We start from the raw sequence: 21,311 nt of genomic DNA, 5'->3' as shown, positions 1-21,311 counted from the left end.
TCAGAGAATCTGGAGCAAAAACACTTTCAAGAGACACTTGAAGAGGTATGAAGCTTAATAAGTAGAGATTAGTGAAAAAAAAACTTATTGTGAAGCTTTTATGCAAGCTTCAATGGAACCTCACAGGGGGACCTAGATTTTTTTCACTATAGCAGTCGCGTCAGGCCTCCATTCGGTGTGAAAATCGAGCTGTAGCTCCTTGACTCAATGGGCTTCAAAAGCCCTAAGGCTATGCAGCCTATAGTGGCCTGTAGGCGGTGAAAAATTGTACGGACTGTGGGTAGAGCAAAAAACGACAGCCAACGCACTCAGGGTGGAATGCCGCAGCAGTGTAGCAGCGAATCTGTCAATTGGCCATACAATTATGAACGCACAGGCCTCCTCTTCATTTCCCTTGAAGAAATCTCGGCGAGTTATGGCCTCCACGAGCTGCTAGAGCTCCTCCACCAGCAAAGGGTTGAGCTCCATACATGAAAGGATAAGAAAAAGTGAAGCAAAATGACCTAATCTACACCACAAAGGGGCCTAATCAACCAAAGCTCTAGATACCATGTTGAGAAAACGTGATGCTCATGCTAGATTAAGTGTGTGGAGAGGAGAGACTCACAAAATACAAGAAAAATATCTTTCTTATTAAGTTGTTTATGAATACAACTAGGCCTTGCTCCATACAAAATGCCTTCTAGCTTCACCTTTAAATAGGTGAGCTAGTGGACCTTAAGTCCCTTCACACCCACACCCTTCTCCTACCCTTTTACATGACCTTAGTCTTTTAATACAAGGTTGCTGGCGGGCGAAAGTAGCGTGAGCCTCTCACGCGGGGCAAGGATCCACACTCGGGGCCTCACCCATGCGGATGTCTGGACAAGAGACTAGCCCGGCGGCTCCTCCGAAACCGAGCCCGAAAAAACTTTCCTCGCCCGAAAGACACAGGCGATTCCGCCATGGAAAAATCTTCTAACGGGGGAATTAATCTAACGAGTCAAAGTCTTAACTAGTTAAACTGATCCAACCGAACCTGAAGTCACATGGTCAGATCAAAGAAGAGACTTGCACTTGGTCCATAGAATCATCGCTTTTTTCCTCCTTTAATGAGGCACCACCGGCTGATTCCCTCCCACAGAACAAGGGTCTTCTCCAGGACTTAATCTAACTAACGTAACTAAATCGTATCTTAATTGTTTCGCAAGAATCCCCCGATCCAGCCAACCGGCCCATGGGTTAGCCAACCACCGACCACTTTATTGATGGGATTCCTTTATAAAGATTTGGTTATGTTTTGCCCGAGTACCGAGGACAAGAGTTCCCAGGCCCCCTAGCCGACTTTCAAGCAAAATTTAAAGTAGGCATACCACGTACACACCCGATATGAAATTGCTATTTATAAACAGATTCGACTGTCTTTAAAACAATCCTTCAATGAAAATCATAATATTACTGACCATCATCTTCCAAAATTCTGAGTCCATTATATTACAAAATGTGTCCTCTGGACTCTCTGCTGAAGGCCAGCTGGCCAACCAACGAGATCTAATATCAAAATTTGATTCACAAAAGTCATTCTTCTTAGTCCATCCGAATCTTTCTCGATGCACGCATGGGTGTCCTAGCAACCTCGAGCCCATGCATCACCTAGTCAGAACCCTCTAGGATCCTACTTAGGTGTCCTAGCACTTCATTCAGGGATCCCTTCGTCGGTCCTTGCCCATCATATACCGGAAGCGCACCATTTTAACCGTACCGAGGCTGGTCAAGACCTCGGCAGGCTTTGCCACGAGCGATGTCCCTCGACAACTCCCCGCCACCAGCTATTGCAATGAACCTTCTCTTAGTAAAACATATGCCAAATTCTTCCTCCAGCATTCTAGCGTAAAACAGTCCTTTAAATGAAAACAGAGATTCTATGCAAGTAAAATTCCTAGTTTAAGATTGGTTCCACAAAACCCCTTTTTATTTGATTCCCAATTTCATAATGAGGATCCTTGATCTCTCATCAGGGTAATCTATCCATCATTTGACTGATTGTCCAACTAGATTCTTGGTGATTTCGGTCAAAGGAAACTAGTTTAATTCAACGGTAGTCTATTCTTTGTATTTAGGAACTCGAATTGGGCACAAAGTTTTTGCTTTATTTAGATCGAGAGATGGACAAGCAGGTTTACTGTCTGTCCCTCTCGTAGTCTAACCAAAATCATTCGGTTTAGTTCTAACAAGGATTTTCTCATATAAACATCTATTTTTGGGTAAATACCAATTTAGTGATTTAACCACATAAAATATCTAAAGATATTCTTTCTACCATTTAATTTCTCAACCTTAATTCCCTAGGTGGAACTATGGTGAAAATTCCTCTTTTGTCATTAAAAATTAATTCAAATCTCTCTACTTAAATATCATAAAATTTCTTCTTTTAATTAAATATAATTATCCATTTTTTTTAATAAGCTTAAAATTCCTCTTTTCCTCATTTAAGGATTAGGTTCCCATTGTCATGGGAATTCCTCTTTTACACGACAAAAGTGTTGTGGCTTAAAAAAGGTTCTCTAGACATTTTTTCACACTTGGAGTAGTTAATTGATAATTTGGGAAGGGGCTTCGCCTCCATGATTCTTACTACTAACACATGGCATAGTTAGTTGTGATTTTGCAAAATGAAAAATCATGGTGTGAAACACAGTGTGAAAGTTCAATCTTCATGCACCAGAGGCATGGTAAGATGGTGCGGCACATGATTTGAATCATTCTATGGGGGCTATATAACCACCATGATTTGATAGTCACAAAACATGTTGACATGATTATGCAAGAGTGACTAATGATGTGGCTAATCACAGCATGATTAGTGATGTTGCATCAATTGATGACATGGTAATCATGGTCGTGATTCCACAAACTATAGAATTAGGATAAGAATGGAGATACAATGGGTCTCGAGGGCCAAAGGTACCTCAAATGGCAATGTAGCAAGGTCAATTTTTTATCGGGCATGGTTTTGATTGCCGTGATTCTACAATCACATGGCATTTGGCTCCACCGTGATTGTGCAAATTTCAAAATCATGGTTTTTCATATTGGACTTTCTTGATTTAAAGGGTTGAAAAGAGCTTACCTAGGCTTATGCCTACACATTGGTTGCATATGGATAAGAGGGGAAGAAATTTAGAGAAGATTTCCTTCTTTTTGACAAACAACACTTTCTTACCTTGTGTTCATCACGCACACATGCAGACTTGATAGACACTAAGAAAATGAAAGAAAGATGCAAGGGGAACAAGATGCTCTACCTAGTGAGAGTTGTGGGTGGTGGTGTGAGATGAGTGCTTGTGATGTAGTAGGCACATGCATAGCCATTTTACAATGCATGAAGACGAAGAACTTGAAAATGAGAAAAAAAATGAAAAAGGAAAGACAAATCACCTATTTATAGATCGGTGAGATCACGAGATAGTTAAGGTTTAATGCATGTGACATGTGGTAACACCTCATTGGCCTTGGAATGCATGCCATAATCATCCCTACTCTTTTTGTGTGATCATGTCAAGTATGACTGTGATCACAAAGGTGAATCACGGTGATAATTACGTCAAATGAGATGCATCAAACTAGTGAAATTCAAGCACAGGTAATCATCACAACACAACTTGGGAGCTCAAGATTTTACAATTTTGGTTCGTTTTTCTTGGATGCATTGTAGGGATCATTTATAACCTCCAAGATAGAATTGGGCAAATATGGTGTGCCATGATTTTAGGGAGACCAAGAATCCCAGGTGCGTGATTCTACATAATCATGGTGATGAACCCGGCTTGATTATAAGTGGAGTGGCTTCAAGAGGGTTTTAAGTAGTGTTAAAACTCAATTAGCAAGTTAATCCTCTAGGTCCTTCATTACATCTTCACTAGTCTGATCGATTAAACCCAAGTAGATTTGGATGAAGCTCTTGATGTAGAAGGGATTTGTTGATATAACCCTTGTAGTCCTTCATGGAACACAGCAACTCTTGCTTCCATCCATTGAATTATCTAGTCCATAGAATCTGTAGATCAGGTTCTTGTGTGAACATATCCTATTTGGACATGTGTTCCTGTGTGTCTACACGATAGCTTTACCCTTGGAGCAGGGAATTGTGTGAACATATCCTATTTGGACATGTGTTCTTGTGTGTCTACACGACAGCTTGGCCCTTGGAGCAAGGAATTGTGCAATTCTCATGTTTTATCCCATTTGATTGGCATCTTGTGTGACATTGGATTGGGAAGGTTCTTGTGGATTTTGTTAAGGTTCTTGTGGCTTCCCACTCACATCTATAGTGGGCACCAGTTTATGTCACGATTCCCACTTAATCTCGACCTTCCGGCTAGGATTAGTGAAGTTTGGTTTTTCACTTGGTTTCGTTTCGGGCACCCACACCTTCTGTAGTTCAAGAAGTTGTGGCTAGCTCCATCATCAATAAAAACTATGACTCTACGGCCACCTATGGTGCCATACATGCGCACCATGTCATGCGGACCTACTGTAGGCTGCCACATCGCTGGTGTCACTGAACAAGCATGATGCTCATCACAATGACACACTGTCACCTCTCTGAACTCTGCGAAACTGAGAGGGAGTCTCTGCACTGTATGCAACTACCTAGAGGATTTACCATCTTTTTTGGGCTCATTGCCACTCGTGCTGGCTTTAGGCTTTGGACACTCAACCTTCGTGTGCCCTACATCATTGCAATTAAAGCAGCGATTTTCTTTTCGCGCTTTAATATACTGCTCTTTCTTTTGGATTTCACTGTCTCTTTTCTTCTTGGATGGTCGCGGTTTTTTAGACCAATGACCACCCTGTCCTTCCTGGTCTGTCCTATCCCCTTGTTTATCACTGCGGAACCCTTTTCTTTTAAAACCTGTCCTCCTCTTTTCACTACCCTCGGCCCTGCTAGAACCACCATGCACACTACGGCGCTTGATGTCATCGAATATCTGCGCATACCTAATTGCCTCTGGTAAGTCTGTAGGCTGTAAGGGCTCTACGTACTCAAGGTAATCATCTTTGAGGCCTCTTTTAAAGCCTTGCAATGTCTGGAATGCATCGATCCCCTTTAGCTTGAGTACTATCTCCCTATAGTCTGAGATGTATTGAGTCAGGGATTTGTTCTCCATCGAGCACTTGTCCCATAACTCCCAGCTTCTCTCCGCCTCATTAACAGGCAAAAACTCTTTTCGAAACATCGTTTCAAACTCCATCCAAGTGGCAGGACGAGTTGTCAAACTCATCCACCACTTTCACACTTTGCCAGTTAATGAGAGGCTAGCCTCTACGGGCTGTATTCGGCTAGGCTGTTGTCGCAGCGCGTGCAAATCTGACCACTTCGCTAGAAACATGTTCACCGAGTCCTTGTTTCTCTCCCTCTCCTCGCCACCAAAACTAGGCGGCTTTAAGTCTTTTAATAACGACGAAGTTGTCTCTACTGACGGCCCCGCCTATACTCCTACAACCACTAGCGAGGCTATGCTCACCCGTGCCGCAGGAGTTTGTCTATCACGAGGAGTCGGAGTACTAGCCGAGGCGGCTGTCAGTGCATCTAACCAAGTGGAGATGCTCTGTAGCATCGTGACTAAGTCAGCCTGGACTTTACCCATATTGTTCAGTTTGACATTAAGATATTTAAAAAGTCCACTAGAGAGCTCCGTCTCTGTCAGGATGTCGGCAGGGTCCAATAGGTCATAATCATCGTCGTCATACTCCAAGAGGTCCTCCTCGGTCCCCTCGGCGACGTCGGTGTTCATGTCATCTAGCTCATCGGCCAGAAAGGGGTCATCTGCTAATGCGGTCGCTGTGGGCTCGCTGGGTCCTAAGGCGGGGTCAACATACGAGGAGGGCACTGGCGGATCACGCGTGATCGATGAGCGCACTCCGGACCGAACAACGGTCGGGCGTATACGGCCTGACAATTCGGTCGGGGTCAAACCCGCGATCGAGGACAAGAGACCTGAAAACCCTAGAGAAGTAGAAGGCGGTGGGGACACACTACGCCTAGCAGACATCTTTAATTATTGCACAAAAAACAATGCAAGAACTCGAAAATTATAAAAAAAATGCTAATAAATGAGCAGTGATGGAGAGAGAATAGTCACCCCCCTTACGATCGCCTGCGACTGTCGTCGACTGTCGATTTGTGTTGCACTGCAAGTCTCTACAAGCGTGGCTACTCTAGGATGCTCCGATCCAAGAGAAAAGTGCCTGCAACTCATAAAAAAAATAATTTCCTCGGAATTACCTAGGATTATCCCTTTACCTCCGGGATTATCCCTCCACTGCCAGGAGAGAGATGTTCATTTTTTTAATAAAAAATGAAAAATAAAAAATAAAAAAATATGCTGGCTGCCGGCAACGCCAGGCAGGCCACCCACTTTGGCCAGGCTGGCCGCCCGTCAGGGCTGGCCAGCCTGGCCTCCCACTTTGGCCAGGCTGGCCGCCCGTCAGGGCTGGCCGTCGGCTGTGGGTGCGCCGGTCGTGGCTGGCTGCCTAGGCCAGGCCGGCCTCCCCCACTGGGATGAGGCAACGCCCCCCCACTTGGACCATCAGCCGCCGGCAAGTCCTGGGCCGCTCTAGAGCTAGCCTGCTCAATTTCTACAGAGCATCGCTATTACGTGTATCTGGTCAACCAGCTGCGAGATCTCCCTCAGAGCCGGGGGCTGGCGAGGGGTCAAGATCCTCTCGATGCCCAAGCTTTTGTTCTGCACACTGCGTCTATTGTTTGATGCGTGACCGGACGGGCACATGCTGTGCCCGTCGTCCAGATACGTCTCGATGCTGGAGCGGTCGAATGTTGTCTGGAGCTCAAGGTGACGGGGTCTCGCATAAGCTCCAGATAACAGTCGACCTTCAGCTCCCCACATCTCCAGACAAACAGCTCCAGCCGACTTTCTATCTACACAGCCGAAAAATACTTCTTTTGCAGACAAGCTCCAAAGCAAAAAAAAAAAAACGAAGTTGCTTACCTGCAAAACGGAGCAATTTGGTGTGTGCGACGGAGAGAGAGAGAGAGAGAGAGAGAGAGAGAGAGAGAGAGAGAGAGAGAGAGAGAGAGAGAGAGAGAGTTCTTCCTTTTGTTCTAGCCGCCTCCCTCCACACAGTCGATTGTGGAGATAAGGGTGAGATTTTGAATGGTTGAAAACCATTGAGTGGGCTCCGGTCCCCCGGTCACGCACAGACCCTGACGACCCAATCGAACCGACGCTCTAATACCAGTGTTAGATCGTTGTAACACCGCTACCATAGGAGGGGACGGCCTCTGGTTCACCGCCCAGCCATAGAGGAAGAATGAGGATTGCCCCTCATCCCCCAGGCTATACAATGTGTGGCCTGCCGTCCACACTAGCCTGGCCGCCCATGACTCCGCATGGGCGTCCTCTCCCACTGAACCCTGGATGGCCACGTCCTTGGCCATCTGGTCTGCCGCCGTCGGTCAACAGGCATTACAGCCTACGTAACAACCTTGGTTTTCCCAAGGTTCACTGTCAGATCTCTATCCGCACAGAAAGCCTGTTATGCATCCAGGTGTCTCTGTAATCCCTCCGGAGAGTATGAGATTAGAACAATATCATCAGCATATAACAAGATGGGTATCAATACCCCTGCCAAGCATGCCCCTGGGCCTCCGAGAGAGAGAGAGAGAGAGAGAGAGAGAGAGAGAGAGAGAGAACTAATGTGTTCACATTACAACTAAGTTCCCTAACCTGGTGCTTTGTGACCACACCGCCCCTTTAGCCCCCATATACAAGCAAGGAAGGCAATCACTAAGCTAATGAACCAGCTCTAGAATCTCATGTTATCACTTCAATAAGCGGCTTTTGGGTCACCTCTTCAGGATATCAAACTATGGAAATTTTGATTGTCTACATATTGTTAAGGTGAGTGAAGTGTGTTGCATATAATATTTGTGCTATTATATTGATTTCATGATTGAAGTAGTCTGCTCAAATCATAGAATAATTGTTGTGCGCCCATTTTCAAACGCAAACATGAGTTAAGGTCGCTCTTAGGTAGGAATTGGCTATTTTCACAAGCGTGTCTAGTATTCCTTGGAATACAAACAAAAAATATGCTATCTATTTTAATTTATTTTCCTTTTTGACTAAGGTCTTAAACCTTACTCTTTTGGTATGTGAGCCGCGTCCGTTCCAGCCAGCGCCGCACGCGTGGACCAGTCCACACTGGCAGCTTGTGAGCGCCGGACAAGGGCGGTGTCCAATCACTCTGCTGTTGCCAAAACTAAGGTTAGTTACGCGTGTCCACACGTAAACATTGTTGTGGCAAAGGCACTAGAAATGATAAGCATGTCTATGAGAGTGATATCTCTCTCTTTTTTTTAAAAAAAAAGCGCAGCAGAATTATATTATAAAGTAAAGGAACCAATTACATGATAATGCTAAACCCTTTGGAAGTCTTTTCTTCAAAATACTCTTAATAGGGAGTGAGACTAGACAGAATCTACAAGTGGTTATAAAAAAAGCTACTGTAAACTTCTAGATATCAATATATTAATATATCATTGTTCACGAACAAAAATGATTTTTAAAAGAAGATGCATAACTTCGGACTTAAGCCATATGATCCCTCATAGTCAAGTTCTGAATTATGTCAATTCAGTTTCTCATAGTCTCAATCTCCTCCTCCCTGTCCATCCTTTGTCAACATGTCTTTTTGAATTTGATTGAACTTTAGTTGGAATTCTTCTTTAGCTTCCTCCATCTGTAGCATTTCATCAATGTCATTCTTTGTATACTGTGCTTCACATGACTTGAAGGTGGCTTTGTTCAACATTTTCATTTGCACATGCAAATCATATCTCTAACCAAGGAGCATGTTGGCATTTGTATGTTTAAACAGGCAGTTATTATATGATTAATCAGCCCATAAATATTTCGACCGAATGACATTCCACACTACTACAGAGCATTTTAATTGCTGGCCTAAAAGAATTTCTTGTCAGTTTAGATCCCAGTTTTGTACGGGTGATACACATTGGTTCAAAAAAAACATTGCTTCTCTATTATGAGGGTAGCCGATGAAGAGGTGCACTATGGCTTCTTGCTCTTTTTACACCTAGGACATAATCCCCCTATCCGATTTGCTTGGCTTTTGCATTTGTCCACAGTGCCTTAAGCATGATCAACCATAGTAAGCATGGTTTCTTGCTCTTTTTACACCTAGGACATAATCCCCCTATCCGATTTGCTTGGCTTTTGCATTTGTCCACAGTGCCTTAAGCATGATCAACCATAGTAAGCATGGTTTCTTGCTCTTTTTACACCTAGGACATAATCCATCCCCATATTTGATTTGCTTGGCTTTTGCATTTGTCTACAGTGCCTTATGCATGATCAACCATAGTAAGCATGGTTTTTTGGGTATCACTGGAGACCATATTTTAGAAATTTAAAACCCCATTGTTTCCTGTTCCATCTGTTATTGAGCTTATAGTGCAGTGGTATGCCTTCTGGAGGGAGAGATGGGATAGGCAGAAGCTTCTGTTTTGATTTCCAAGAGAATTCCTTTAGTGACATGGGTCCCCTTAATTGGAGCAGGGCTGTTTTTTCCCCATCCCACAACCTTAGCCTATTTGTAATATCGATATCTTGTCTAGATAACCTGAATTGATCCTTGAGCTCTTGTTCAGTTAACCATGTCTAGTTCTTCCTGCACCATAATTGCTCCCACATACTAATTCCCTTTTTGTGTAGCTTGTGAGCTTGTTTGTATGAGTTTTCCTCTATACAGTTTCCCACTGCCAGAGAGAACCAAACTGAGTCCAAATGCAAAGTGTGGGCATGTTTTTGGCTTTTCTCACGTAACCTAATTTTTGGCTTAAATCTATTCCATGCGTGCCAGATGTTCCTGACCAATGTGCTACCTTTTGCTTTTATTTTTACCAAACTAAAATACAGTAGCATTTCGGGGAGCTTCTTCCATGCATGGTAGCAAGACAATCTAAAATTTTCAAGATTTCTACTGAGGAGTATTGCCCTATCTTCTTGAGGATCGAGTAGGCTTCTTACTAGCCATTTTGCAGCCATTCTATCTACCACATCCATGGATGTTTGGAAGATCCAATCCCCCTTAATGCTTTGGAAGGGTACATACATGCCATGCAACTTGAGGTATCTTTCCCTCCTCTGAATTACCAGACCGTTTAAAGTTTTGCACAGTTTCTATAGCTGTTTGAGATCTGCATTGGATGGGCACCAACATGATAGAAAATAAATTGCAGTGGGGAAGAGAATGTGTTTAAGCACTATCATTCTACCAACAAAACTATGTTCTAAGCCACTCCACTTTTTGAATTGATCCTGTAGTTTTTCCCTGACCCACATCCACCTCTAATGTAAATTTACTCTGAAACCCATTGGTATACCCAGCGGCCTAAAAATCCGACCTTCCTTTAAACATTTGCATCCTTAATCTAGGAGTTACTATAAGGAGGGTCACTGAGTGTGGTTTTGCCCCCTATTTTTTCATGGTTGATTACTGACCTTGATGCCAAACAAAAGAGTTTGAGGCATTCCCAAAATGCCGAAATAGGTGACTGGTCATTATGAATCACCCCATTGGTGTCATCTGCAAACTACGAGAGATATGTTTGCCCTTTGTTGTTATTTAAGGCTATACCTTTTAGTTGGCCTTTGTCCATAGAATTTTGAACCAACTAGAAAAGGGCATCTGCTGCAATAGCGAAGAGAAGGGGAGCTAAGGGACAACCTTGTCTTATGGATCTCTTAAGAGAAAATGTTTTAGTGAGACGTCCATTGGATATCACTCTAGCCTGTGCATTTCTAAATAGGACTGTGAATGAAGTTTGGTCCCAGCCCCATATCTCTGAGGGATTTAAGGATGAAACTCCAATTCTGTATCTCACAAGTTTTATTGAAGTAAATCTTGAAGAACATGAAATCCTGTTGAGTTTGTTGCGCATGCTCTACTCCTTCCCACAATGCTATGATGGCATCCGAGATATATATGCCCTTAATGATACCTTTTTGTTCCGGCTTTATCTAGTCTTTAAGATGTTTGGACAATCAGTTGTTGGCAAGGGCTTTTGCATAGATTTTGTTCGCAGTGTTCAACATAGTAATCGGTCTCCAATTTGAGATGTCATCTTTGGGGCCTCTTTTGTGAATTAATTTGAAGACCCCTTCATTTATGGAGAAAGGGAGGGCACCAAATTTGGATGATTCTTTCCTTACCTTAAGCAAGGGATCTAACATGGAGTCTTTGAAGGTTTTGTAGAATTCTGCTGGCATACCATCCAGTCGTGGGCTCTTTCCATTCTACAATGCATCAATTGCCTCCTCAATATCTCCCTTGGTTAAATCTTCTTCTAGAATGGCTGAGAGACTTGTAGGTATTGTTTTCTTTCTACAGATTGAAATGAAGTGCATTGCTTCTTTTCGCTCTTCTGTGTTTTTTGCCTGTGTCCCAAAGATTACATAAAAATATTCTTTGACTATCTCCATGTTATCGGCTATTGATTTTGCTTGACTACCTCTTTTATCCTTCAACATAGGAATATGATCTATGGCAGCCTTTTTCTTTAGGAGGGAGAACATTTCTCTAAGGGTCTATCTATCTTTCCAGCCCACCACTCTCTTAAAAAGAGTTTAATGTGTTGACACTGAATCTCTTCCTCCTTCCTAAGTGTATCTCTTACTTTGATCAATTCCTCTTGAAGATCTATCTGTCCTTGGTTCATGTTTTTCACTAGAATTTAAATCTTGATACTTTTTAGCTCTTTGGTCTATCCTAATTATGGTGACCTCCTTGTTAATGTCCTGAATCACCTTTTGAGAGTCTTTGTTTGACACCAGGCTTTTCTACCTACCTACAGGGACTGTCTCCTTTTAAGGGCAAAGGATTTAGTTTTGGATAGTCCTAAGTTTCTGATGTTCTGTTTAATAGCAGCTAGAGAAGGGGATTTTTTTCCTCCTCGTTGGGATTCTTCCTCAATTTTTGAGGGGCATGCATCCAAATTAACTAGGGAGGCATCTTGGAAGTCCATAGCCTCAACCTCTTTTTCAAGATCACTTTCGTGAAATTGTGTACTAGGGACCTCTTCTTCCTCCTCTTCACTTGAGACTTCTTTGACAGTAGGGTCAACAATATCTTCAATAATGGGGAGAATCTATTATCATTTTTTCTCCTAGTTGTGTTTTTACCAGTTTGATTTCATCCATGTCCTCTACCTCTTCTCCCAACCATTTGAAACCCTTGGTTATCCTCTTTGGGGTCAAGGTTATTAATTGGTGGTGGCTGGGGGGGAAGGAAATTTGATAGTATAGTTTCTGATAAAGTGGTCCTTGGCACCACAATGGATGCATGTGTTGGGGATCCATAAGGAATCTTTGGCTTGCGGGTTGATAGAAATGGAGCTAGGAAGTTGATAATATACTAGAGGTTGATCCATAAGGAATCTCGGGCTTGCGGTTTGATAGAAATGGATCTAGGAAGTTCATAATAGCTCAAATCAACTTCCACTAAGGCCTACAGGTGCCACCTTGGTTCAAGTCAAAGTTTTCTCTCATTCCAAGTACCCTCCCTAAAGGTTTGAGTAGGCGTTTGATTAAAGAGTAGAGATGAAGGGGGAGATTGGATAACTCTACCCATATCGAACATAGAGTGGGTTTAGGGTTTAGAATCCACTGTCCACCAGCACCGAAGGCATTTAGGGCCATACTTTCTTCTTTGAACAAGAAACAGAAGCAGTTATTTGGGAGGTATTGTGTGTGCTCTACCAGAATCCTTCTTGAGGTCCAATTGGCCCTCATTCATGCTTTCAGGACCTTTGCTGGGGGTCTCAGCCCATAGCATAATCCAATTAATGCCTTGGTTTGGTAAGTTAACTGCCACTCCTGTATAAGCTCCATAGGAAGAGAGATAGTAATCTTACCGAGTTCGCCTGATGGATATTGTCATTCAGGTCTCCAGCACTTCCGTTTTCGTGATGTTTGGCTCGATCCCCATCCTTAAACCTCTGGGCTTCTTCCACATATTTCCCTTTAGTTTATTTAGCTCCATTTCTGTTAGGTAGCAATACCTTGTTTTGGTAGCTTCATTGATTCTCCTCTTCTTTGAGTTGGATAGTCCCTCCTAGTTCTCTATGGCACGTGTGAAGAGGGGTTTGAAGGGTTGTGTGTTTGGGCAAGGAGAAGAGTAATGGGTGGGAGATAATAGGTTGTTGGCATAGATGGCAACCTCTGCCACGTCTCTTCTATTTTGTAAATGCAAGAGGGGCACCTTTTGCATGGCTCACACGCGAGAAGATAAATACTACACGCGCGAGAAGATAAATCCTACCAGCTATCTTTGTTCCCACACTTGTACATGATGGAGAATCAGATTTCCTGCATGTGATGCATGGCGAATACCCCCTCCTTGATGCAATAGGACATGGATATCCTCCAACTCAGGGCCTTGGTTCCCCACTACAAGGATGGATTTCGAAGTAGACTGAGTTTGCTGTAACCTTGCGTTTTTTTTTGCAGCTGGTCGCCTACAGGGGCGAGGCCCTCTGGCCTACGCCATTAGGGCCTGGGGGGAGCCCCCTCTTTTGAGCCTTGTGAGCAGTAAATAAAATGTGAATGGGTGTGTGCGAGGAATGGAACCCTAATCTATCCTCATCAGAAGACGTCTATGTAGTGCTGCTTGCAAGAACTCTTTCCTTAATGACTCCCTCTTCTTCTTGCAGAAAATCATCAATGAGAGTGATATGAAATCCAGCCCTCCTGTTTTTTCCTTTTTGTCTTCTTTGTGGAGTGAAGAGGAGGAGTGGGTAAAAAGTTGAACCTGTGTCCTTGGAGGAGAAGGGCATTGCCTTAACCATCAGCTATTGTCCCCATCCCCCCCACCCATCCAATTTGAAGGATAATGGCTCATGTTAAACCTTGTAAGAGATTGAAAGGGCAGACTACTATTTTGACAGGGGAGACTCCTCGTTGTCCCATCAGAGATGGGATGGATGAGGGAGGTTCTCCCCTATTTTTGAACATTCACAAAAAATGCAAGATTTTGAGAAGGCGGGGGAAAATGTGTTAATGGCCTTGGCCTTTCTTTTGGAAGGGGAAAAAATTTACCCTTTTTTCTAAAGTATAAACCCTCATTGGAAGGGTATCACAGACTTTAAACTCTAGCATTGATCAAATCAGCTCTCAAGGAACCAAATATCTTATGTTGTTTATCACACACCATATTTGTTTCATTCGTCTATGTAAGAAAGGAAAAAAACAAGTGTATGGATAAACATTTGGTGCTCTTCCACCCCTCCCTTATGAGTCATGTGTCATATACATGCATATCATTTCTTCGCTTTCAAGCCATATGTCTGATTTACATGCCATGCATTATGTCATATATATGTGTGTCATTTCTTCTCTTTCAAGCCATATGTATGATTTACATGCTATGCATTATGTCATATGTACACGTTAAAAAATCCTTTTTTTAAAATAACACACAAATCACACATGGGTGTGGGTGAGAGTTGGCCTGAAGAGTAATAAAATTTTAGAACAAATTTTAGAACGAGCCCTTCCCTCTCTTATCATTTGTAATCATATGTCATGTGTAAAGTTCTCATTGATTACTAGTTCTTATTTGTCATGTGTCACATGTAATATATAACATATCATTTGTCAATTGTTTATAGGCACTTGCTTACCGATCATTTACCAAATGTCATTGATTGTCAATCATCATGCATCATGTGTCATTATATAATAAGTAAAGGGTTGATTTTCTTATGGATACTTGTGTCATTGTCATTTGTCAGTTTTTTTCATCTATCTTATGAAATTGATTGTAATATGTACTCGATTATTTCTCATTTATTAATAGGTACATTGTCTTAATGTGTAACTTCATACATTGAAAAATTTCTCATACAAAAAGACATGCTAAATAGTTAGCCATGATAAGCTACTAAAGATTTGGGAGAAGTGTGTACAAGTATACAATGACTTAGTCTTTATCACGTGAGAAAAACTTATACACATGTACACTAGATCACAATCTCTTTTTCCATCCAAACAACCTCAATTAGCTTGTTGATGATGCAAGACTGAAACAATCTCTAGATGCATGAAATAATGTTGCCACAAGCAGCAACTGCAACTTTTCATGCTTATTATACACCAAACTTGAGCATGTTCCTCTTTTACTTGCCATATCTTCTTATTCCTCTTTTAGTTACTTGTCATATCTTCATATATGAACACTAAAAAAATGTAGCATGTTGTTCACAAATAACAAGCTTGATTGGTAAATATAGAAAAGAAGAATTGTTACACATAAAGTTGAAGACCACTTTGTTGGAGAAAATGAATTCCATGTTTCTCAAGCGCCACTTGAATATTAAATTTGTTAGGTCAAAAGTGTAATATTCAAGATTGCACATTGGTATGTCCATTGATAATAGAGTGAGGCTACCATCTATGATCAAGCTTTCCCAAGGAACTTTATCCGAAATGCACCACAAGAGTTTGGTCTTAAATGCCCCATGAGAGTTGGGTCTAATCCAAAACTCAAAAAGTTGATCCACATCCACCATAATCACACCACAAGTACTCTCATCAATCCATGTTCATGGCATAGTGTGTGTGCAATTCTTTGGTTTTTTTTATAATGACCTCATAATGTGGTGGCTATTGGACTTTTATGCTTTTAAGCTTTTATGATAATTATACAAACACAATGCAACTATATCGTCTCAAGAAAAACTTTAAGCAATACTACTTGACCCATAAAATAGTGTGTTTATTGTTCTTCAGTATGATACGGAGGCATATGTTCACATGATATAGTGTGTTTACTGTTCTTCATATAATATAGAGGCATATGTTCACATGACATAGTGTGTTTATTGTTCTTCAATATGTCCATATAATATAGAGGCATATGTTCACATAATATAGTGTGTTTGTTATTCTTCAATATGTATATATATATAATATAAAGGCATCATTGAGTTCAAGACTCTCTCTCTCTCTCTCTCTCTCTCTCTCTCTCTCTCTCTCTCTCTCACACACACACACACACACACACACAAAATCACACACCCACGCACGCATGCACGCACACACACACACTGGTAACCCTATTTTGAGGTTAACTTCGCATTATTCCATTACACATGAGAGATAGTATAATAAGTGTCATGTAATGGCACTATAAATGGTTAATTATGAGATTGGCTAGCCATGCACAAGCCTATATATCTTTTAGTCATTTACTTCATCTATTTTTAAGTTTTTGGCATCCAAGTGTGAATAAGGGCCAGTTCTATAAATAACAAATTCTCATAATGCAAGACATAATCCCCCTTTGTGCCAATTGAGTTTAGTCTTATCTTCATGCTCTCTTGTATTGTCTATGGTGTGTGAGAGAGAGAGTTAAGAGGAGAGAGTACTTCATTCTTGGTGCATGTTACTCTTATGCTTGTGTTCATGAGTGTGAGAGTAGAGAGGATTGAGGGTCCTTGTATGGAGAGAGATCAACTCTTGGTGACACCTTGATGAAGGAGGAAAAGGAGTAGGGAGCTAGTGGAGTCTTTCAGAGATACAAGCTTAGAGCCGGCGAGTTCCCCACGACATGTTAAGGTAAACATTATCCGTTTTCATTTGGGGAGGGGTAGTGTAGCTTATAACATTTTTAGCATCGTTGTGTCAGGGGGCCGTTGGTCTCTTTCTTCTCTATTTGCACTCCCTATTATTACAAGCCTCTTTTCCCTGCATATAGCTTCTTGGCGCTATATGGTTGGTTGAGAAGAGGATCAGTTATGGATAAGGTTGTGAGAAAGAAGAGAAAAGATAAAAAGAAGGATATTTTTTATTGTTTTAGCATTTGGGATGGTTGTTTGTATTAATTAAGAGTTAGGAAAGTAAAAAACCAAATTATTTACATTTATACGTGCATGGTGGGAGCCCATTAATGTTGTGATTATGTAGTGAACACCTCTTTTTCTACATTTTTTAAAATCTTGAAAATTTAAAAAAAATAAAGAGCCATTGATCCTATTCCTTGTTATCACTTAAACATCCATGTTGCAAAGGAATAATCTATAAATTTTGAATTGGAGAATTTAAGATTTGCACTCCCAAGCCATTGGTTTTTGGTCGAAACCTACGGACTCACGTCACTGGTGATTTTGCAGTCTGCAAAGTTAAGCTGGTGATTTTCAATCACGTCGTGATTCTTTGACAAATCCATTTGTCCCAACAACAATCCCAGGATTACGCATTGCTTACGCCTTATCTCTGATAGTTTTCACCTTATCTTATTTTATCCAATTGTGATCACGATTCACGGTCCCATTACTATGGTAATCACGCCCATGATTGCTGACATCATCAATCACAGTGACCCAAATTCATAATTTGATTAGATTAATATCTGAGATAATTACTAGATATAATAAAGCTATTTTTCACTCGCACATGTACACATTGGGGTTGAGGCACACAAGCTTTGGGCATGGACTAGTGTGGGCACATTTTAAGGTAAGTGTTTATATAAGTCACTTAGTAGACAACCATTGTACTTTTTGACCATTTTGACATATACATTATTACCTTTCTTGTAGTTTATGGCCCAAGCTTTCATGGCTATGTCATGGCAGAATTCCCATGTCTAGGTGCTACTCCGTATAATAAGTGGATCCATGGCAATACTCCTTTCATGAGTGTATTTTTTATATCCCTCGATTTCTTTATTACATTGGTATAAGAGCTATCTCAAATTCATTGCATTGGTATCAGAGAGAGCTATCTCAGCTTCATCGCATTGGTATCATAGCTCTTGGCTTTGATCTTGGTATTTTGATTAGAGAGTGAGTAAGACTTAATCATTTTCAAATTAAGTTTTACACAGTTTTTCAAGATTGGTTTTATCTTGATTTGAGTGGATTAACATTGAGATTAGTGTTAATTATTTTTGAATATATGCTAATCCCTATTTTTAAAAATCCTATTCTTTGAGTTTAGTGCATAGTGTTCTTTCTTGCTGAATCTATCCATAAACCCTAGTTTCTTCCACATTACCTAGTTTTAGTAGTTTGGAAAGAGCTATTAGTTGCTGTGTAAATCTTGGTACATAGTATTTCAAAACAGAAAGAAGATTGTAGTTCTGCCATGGTTTGGAGTAGATTTATGTGTAGTCATATTTATGTAAAGTTTGTTGTACATAGTGGTGTAGTTTACAAATTTATTGAAGATTGTGCAAAATGAGCTATGCAGAGTGCAATTTCTTTGTAAAGAATTGTAAAGTTGACAAGATCATGTACAAAAGTTAGCAAATCTTAGTGCAAACTTGAATAGTGAGAGTGATTCTTGATTAAAGCTTTCCTAATCTTGATCATTTCTTGCAAGAGGTTGTGTTTCGCTAAGAGAAATTACAACAAATACAAGAAACCATGCTACTGTTGAAACTGTTGCAAGAGAAGCAAGATTAGTGCATCTTGTTAGAAGAAATACAAGATTATGGCAACAATTTGATGATTTCGATATGATCTAAGATAGTTAGTGCAATTTGTGATCAAGAAAGTTATTAACAAATAATTTATTATTGTTGATTTTGTATAATTAGTGACTAATCTTGATAGATATTGACATGATCAAAGAAATTCACAACAAATCATGAAGTGCTAAGAAATAGATCCTTGCAGTTTATAAAGACAAGTAGGGAGGACAAGATTTTGGTGGAGATAACAAGATTCATCAAGGTTTTGTGTAACTTGCAAAACCCTGCACGCTATTGGGAATTGAACGTACGCTATTGGGAAGTGAACGTTGAACTCCACGCTTCTGGTACAAACACCAGTGCTCAGGGTTCCATGCATGCATACAAGAGTCAATAACAGTTTTGGAGAGGAAAAGGCAAAGCATAAAAGATAGTTTGTCAGAGACAATAAGTCTTTAAGGAGTTTTAGATTGGATGGAATTTCCTTGCTCCAAGACTAAAGAAGAAGACACATGAGCAAGCTGTGGCAACAGCCAAAGTTATTCAGCCTGCCACCAGTTTGAGGAGGAGCAAGGTAAGGTGGTGTTAACGCCACCGAGCTCAAAGAGCTCTTAACAGTTCACCTCTGTGTTAGCATCATCGAGCTAAGAAGGATGAAATCCGGCCTCCTCTTTGATTCTCTCACCTTTCCGTCCTCAGCTCCAAAGAGCGGCCTTGTTGTTGTTGCAGGTCTCAATAAAGGTCACATTGTTACTAAGAGCCAGATTCCTGCACGTCCATCTTCTACAAAGGGGAAGCTAGGAAAGAGGACCTCCTTTGTGAGAAAGTTGATCCGAGAAATGGTAGGGTTTGCACCCTATGATAAGCGCATCACAGAGCTTCTGAAGGTTGGCAAGGAGAAGCGAGCTCTGAAGGTAGCCAAGAGAAGGCTCGGAACTCACCTTAGGGCCAGGAAGAAGCGTGAGGAGATGTCCTCTGCACTGCACAAAATGAGATATGCTGGTGCTGCTGAGAACAAGAAGCGAACTGTAAAGATGGTGGTGGGGGTTAGATTGCGACAGCAAGGAGGACTCCCACATCTTCAAGGAGGGCTTAGCACAGAGACCATAGCGAGAGGCGGAAGGCCATTGGCTACCATCAACGTGAGCTGCAGTGAGGAAGACGATGAGTTTTTTTTTTTCCCATTTATCCACTATAACCCTAACTAGTGTCCAATTCACACTCTTCTTTACTCTAGACTTTTTGATCCTTTCACACAGTCCTCTTCATATTTTGGTATTCACACACTTGGAGTGTTTTGTGTGGGTGTTCACATGCGGGGTGTATCATAGTGGTTGACCCCATGACACATTGAGAGCCTTGGTCACATGTTTTGAGCATTGAGGTGTGCTCACACACATTGAGATTATAGAGGGTGTTCACACAACTCGCGTTTTTGTTGCAAGCCTTGTTCACACGCTTTGTGTTTTTGTAGAGCTTATCAGAGCAGATTTTTGCATATTAATGTTTAACCCTGAAGCAAGACCAAAAGTATCCCAAACAGCCATGGCCTTCTGAACATTATCCCTTTGAGCCTTAAGGAACATGAAAGAATCATCTGCCAATGTCTGGCCGACCATCAGCACCGTGCTTGGAAGAGTAAGCCCTATAACTTCACCGTCTTCCATTAGCTTATCCAGTCGAGATAAGATTGGATGTGTAACAATTGCAAACAAGAGAGGTCTAAGTGGGCATCCCTACCTGACCGATCTCGTGAAATGAATGGGCTCAGTTACCCCACCATTAATCATAAGCCTAGCCACTGCATGATGGCTAATAGTATAAATCAAAGAAGACATGCGAGGGCCAAATCCCATAGCCTACATAAGTTGTGAAGAAAAGACCAACTAACGTGATCATAAGCCTTTTCAATATCCAGCTGAATCATAACCACCTCTTGTCTCGAACCCCCACCATTAATCATAAGCCTAGCCACTGCATGATGGCTAATAGTATAAATCAAAGAGGATATGCGAGGGCCAAATCCCATAGCCTACATAAGTTGTGAAAGAAAAGACCAACTAACGTGATCATAAGCCTTTTCAATATCCAGCTGAATCATAACCACCTCTTGCCTCGAAGCCCTTGCATAATCAATTCCAATTTGTACATTCAGTATATTATGCAAAATATTTTGACCTTTAATAAATCCATATTGCCTTGGATGAATCAAAGTAGGAAGAAATCACTACAACCTGTTGGCCAAGACCTTTGGAAATATCTTATACATGCCCCCCCATCAATGTGATTGGTCTCCATTAACTTAGATTAACTGGGGATGGAACTTTAGGCAAAAATGTATAAGCCCAATCTTCTGCCTCGTAGGCATGATACCTATATTCCACACCTCCTGAAAAATAGAAGAGAGAGGGACCTTTAACTCATCAACATACTTTAACGTAGATTAATTGGGGATGGAACTTTAGGCAATAAATGTATAAGCCCAATCTTCTGCCTCGTAGGCATGATACCTATATTCCACACCTCCTGAAAAATAGAAGAGAGAGGGACCTTTAACTCATCAACGTACTTTGTGAAAAGCTCATTGGGGAGCCCATCCCATCCTGGACTATTCCATTTAGGTAAATGCTTCAACACATCTTCCACCTCATCCGTAAAATATCTCTTCCCAATTCATTTGTAGAAACATCTGATACGTGGTGACAAACCAAGTGAAACAAAGACTCTCTAGTTGCAAATGACATCAGAAGATATGACCTGCGGACCCAACAAATGGCGATAAAAGTCCATACACAAATCTAGAACACAAGTAG

General features: G+C 41.4%; 1 pseudogene; it reads left to right on the top strand.

The window, feature by feature from the left end:
* The first annotated feature begins 19,151 nt into the window (after positions 1 to 19,151).
* Positions 19,152 to 19,706, top strand: LOC147636981 (large ribosomal subunit protein eL36x pseudogene; annotated as a pseudogene).
* Positions 19,707 to 21,311: the final 1,605 nt, after the last annotated feature.

This window comes from Cibotium barometz, chromosome 7 (assembly GCF_041138505.1).
Source record: "Cibotium barometz isolate CiBa-2024 chromosome 7, ASM4113850v1, whole genome shotgun sequence".
Lineage (NCBI taxonomy): Eukaryota > Viridiplantae > Streptophyta > Polypodiopsida > Cyatheales > Cibotiaceae > Cibotium > Cibotium barometz.
This window is presented reverse-complemented; position numbering and strand designations above follow the sequence as displayed.